The sequence below is a fragment of the Austrofundulus limnaeus genome, unplaced genomic scaffold, assembly GCF_001266775.1.
Source record: "Austrofundulus limnaeus strain Quisiro unplaced genomic scaffold, Austrofundulus_limnaeus-1.0 Scaffold180, whole genome shotgun sequence".
In the NCBI taxonomy this organism is placed as follows: domain Eukaryota; kingdom Metazoa; phylum Chordata; class Actinopteri; order Cyprinodontiformes; family Rivulidae; genus Austrofundulus; species Austrofundulus limnaeus.
Genome location: NW_013952582.1, coordinates 5744 through 10066, shown reverse-complemented (window position 1 = coordinate 10066; position 4323 = coordinate 5744).

The window sequence follows — 4323 nt, the reverse complement described above, 5'->3', positions numbered from 1 at the left end:
GGAATAAACAGAGTTGAAATAACTGTGTTTTATTCGTTTTTGGCTGAAAAGTTGAGAAGAAATGTGTGTTTGGTGAAGATGGTAAGAGTGTAATACCTTAAATCAACCAGCAGATGTCGCCGTTGCAAAGGATGACACGTCAGCCTTACTCACCTCTGATTGACAGCAGCATCGAGTGTGCTGTCCACTGACGGAGCGTCTAACAGGAAGTCTCGCCTTCAAAGCGCTCCTTCAAAATAAAACGGCGGTCCATTTTTACAGTGCAAAAAGACATCAAACGAAGCTCTTACACTAAAGAAACACGAATTGAATATACATTCACCGTTTTAAACATATAGATTTAAAACACCGTGTTTCAAAAATCGACAAGCGTTAGCATCTCACTATGCTAGCGATAACAGCTTCTTTTAAGCTGATGGGTTTGGACTGGAAGTTCCGTGTTCAACCCAATATTTCGACCGACCTAGCGGCTCGGGTTAAAACTGCACAAAACAGCGTTTGGACTCACCCCAAAATTCTCTGAAGCTTATCAAACAACTGTTCGCAGTTTAATCGGTCGCTCAAGGCGCCGAAAACGACTTTTTCGCCGTTTGTCGAGACGTACCGTTCGGTTTTCTCGTCCCGGAAGTGGTTGAAGCTAACTTTGTTAGCGTGTGTCACCCTCAAACTCRGTGAAATGTTTGTTTTTCATCAGCTTAAAGTTAAAACCTTGATATACGACTTTAAATGACAAGAATAACAACAAAATCTGCAGCTTTTTGCTATATTCTGAACACCTCAGTCATGAAAAGGTCTTACACATCATTGTTTTTGCCAAACACGAGAAGGTAATATAATTTTACTTCCTCAGAATGCACAGAGATATTTTTTCATGAGAAAGATATTTAAATAGAGTACGTGCCACCATTATGTAGGGATGAGTTATTTATGCAAATAACTACCTTACATCTTCTCATAACAAAGTTATAGGAGTAAATTTTACCAAGGTTTCTTCTCATTACTCTAATAATTGTCTGTGCAAAGTGAAGTGACACAATGAGGGAACTCAGACTGTTCAAGTTGATTCATAAAAGATTATGCAATCATTTATTTACACAATTGAACAAATCATAAATTACATCTAATTGTGGGTTTCCTACTAAGAGTCCAAGTTAAAATGAGGTAAAACCCGCTTCCGAATTTCTTTTCACATTAAAACTTAGATTGCCTATATATAAACAGTAAAACGTCAGTTCTGATGTTAAGACTAAACGATTTACTGGCACTTCACTTGGGGGTTGGCAAAGGATAAAGGGTAAAGGTAAGAAAATTAAGAGTTAGTGTTTCTATTTTAATTTTGAAAGGTTTTCAACCGGATTCAGCACGTCCCCTCTGAGCTCTCAGCTTCAAGTTGACACGTCACCCACCAAACACGTCAGCGTTACCTGGTGCGTCTGCTTAAGTACACCCCTGGTCTGGCTGCCTCACCGACGACCCTCCGGGATGCTTATCCTCGCTGGTCCTTAGTGAAAAGGTGTCTTTTAGGTGACTCTTAGTCCGCTTAAGCCCYGCCAGAGAGATTCCAGCTGTGGTTCGGTCGTCTTTCAAAATAAAAGTCTCCCTCGGGAGATACAAAACACTTTAAAGAGACCAGGGTCTCTTAGGTGGGCAGGAGCTGCTGGCTCCTTGCCCTGGGACTTCAGGTCGACTCCAATTGGCATTTGAGTCAACCTGCTGCCCGGCTGTTCTCCGGAGAGAACAGCTTCGTCCTGCTGCGTTCGCCTCAGGATGAAAACTCTGCCTATCTCAAGGCGTCCGTCTGTTAGTGAGTCAGAGTTGACTTAGATAAAGAAAGGAAAAGAAGATAAGAGTGTTGCCAGTGAAGGTCATCAGTGAAGGCCGTTACTCTGCTTCTTTTTGCTGGGCTGTAAAAGAAACCACTGTGAACATTTATCATGATTAATTAACCTTCTGCTTAAATTATCACCTGAACTTGTGTCCATATAAATGTAAGATTTTCTTAAGAAAACTCAAAATTATATTACTGATGTTTCAGTAAAATAAAAACAGTGATTTATAAAAACACAATGAAAATGAAAAACATGGTGATGATTTTCTGTGATTCATTAGTCTATTTTAGGCACGATAAAATAATAGAAGTGATTCTATATTCTTTGTGACATGTCGTTATTATGATTAACAAATGCGTAAACATTCTGAATCATGAAATGACCCATCATGGCCTAAAATAAGAGTCCAGCGTTCCTGCCTTTCTCTCAGGCCTGTGCAAGACCTGCTTTGAGGCAGTAACTCCCGTTTCTTCACTCGAGGTGACCCCTACAATATTCTAATTTAATGACCAGCACCTGTATATTGACTCCTTAGTGCATTTTTATCAGCAACCCAAACTATGTCTCCAACAGCAATGTTTCACTCTTTAGTGTGCCATTTACTCCGCACAAACAAATTGGGGCCTGCAAGCTGACGCCACTTCTTCCAGAACTTGTTTACTTCTGAGTAGATSAGTTGGAGTCTTTTGTAAGGATATCCATCAAAACTGAAGTTCACTGGGTCACCTTTTGGGCTGGTACGACTAAGGAGGAGACAGTTTGAACTTAAATAGTTGATACAGTCTTCTCTACTTTGCACTCTTGCATCTATTGGTCTTTCATTTACAGTATTTGCTGCCATGTAGAGAAAAGTTTGAAACTCACTCCAAGTGAAGGTTTCATCACCAGCCAGGTTGTTCAGAGCTCTTTTGACCAGTTTAACTGCTTCTTCAGCTGCACCATTTCTATGAGGGGAGTTGGCAGGACAAATTTTCCAAGACCATTCTGTGCCATTCTTGGCTGCTTTGTCTTCCAACTCTGTTTTATCTATCTTGTTTATGTAGTTATACAGTTCCTGGAGTGCAGCTTTGGTACCAACAAAATTTGTGCCAGGATCTGTCCACAGTTTCTTTGGATGGCCTCTCAATGCAGTGAATCTTTGATAAGCTAGCAGGAACCCTTGAGATGATTGGTCACACACAATGTCAGTATGCAGTGCTTGTGATGCCATGCAGCAGAATACAATGCCCCATACTTTAAGCTTGACTCTCTTTTTCACCTCATCTCTGATTGTGTATGGTCCAAACAGGTCTGCTGTGGTGTATTCAAAGGGATTGGTAGCACTTACTCTTTCTGAAGGTAAGTCACTCATAATTTGTTGATATTGTTTTGCTTTGATTTTCTTGCATATTATACACCTGTCAACCACTTTCTTTGCCAGTCTTCGCCCCTTTACCACCCATGCCTTTCGTCTCATTTTGATAAGATTTCCAGCAATCCCTTCATGACTGGTTTTGTGGGCTTCTCTGGCAAGTAATGTTGACACCCAGGAGTCAAAAGGCAGGATTGGCACAGCCAATTTGTCCTCAWTAAAATTTTGAATCCTTCCCCCACAAACCAATAGTCCTCTGGTGTCACGGTACACTGCTAGTCGGTTGAGAGATGTATCTGGGAAAGTTTTTCCTTCCTGAGCTGCCAGAAATAGATCTGTGAGGGCATCTTGCTGTTCAGTTACAGTTAGTGCAGGTATGTTTTCTTTTCCAGATGAGTTTCTTTTATTAAGACAGCCTTCTTTTCTTTTCCATTTTTCTATCCAAGTTTTAACAGCTTGGCAGACCCATGCAATTACATTTACAAGTTTTGTAGAATGCTATATTTTTCTACAGTTACCAGCCTGTTGATCCAGCCAGCCATCTGGTTCCTTTCAGGACCAACGAGATCTTGGACCTGAAACTGTTGTGTTATTTGTGAAAGCTGTACGGTTCTGTTCTGCTTCGACCGGCTTCTTTTAGTTGTAGCTGTGAAAGTTTTCCTTTGGAGCTTATTCACATTTTCTCTTGCTTGAGTTGCAACTTCTCCAGGAGATTTTATTGACCACTCTTCCACTGGTAACTTTAGAAAATCTGGACCATTCAGCCAAACAGAACCTTCTTTCAAGTTTTCACATGTGCCTCCACGAGTTATGATATCTGCGATATTTAACTCACTGGGAATCCACCACCAATCTTTGGTTGCTGTACTTATGGATCTCACCAACTCGATTAGCAAAGAATGTTTGGTATCCATAACTGTCCCTTTGAATAGCCCCAAGTACTGTCTGGCTATCAACTAGATGAAACCAGTGCTCCACTTGCATCCTGGACTGCTGTTCAAAGAACTTACGGAGTCGGGCTGCAAAGACTGCTCCACAGATTTCAGCTTTCACAGTTTCTCCTTTCTGGTCCAGTGGAGTTAATTTGGCTTTTGCTTCCACAAAGCAGACCTCAATTCCGCTTGTTGTTTTCCATCTGAGGTA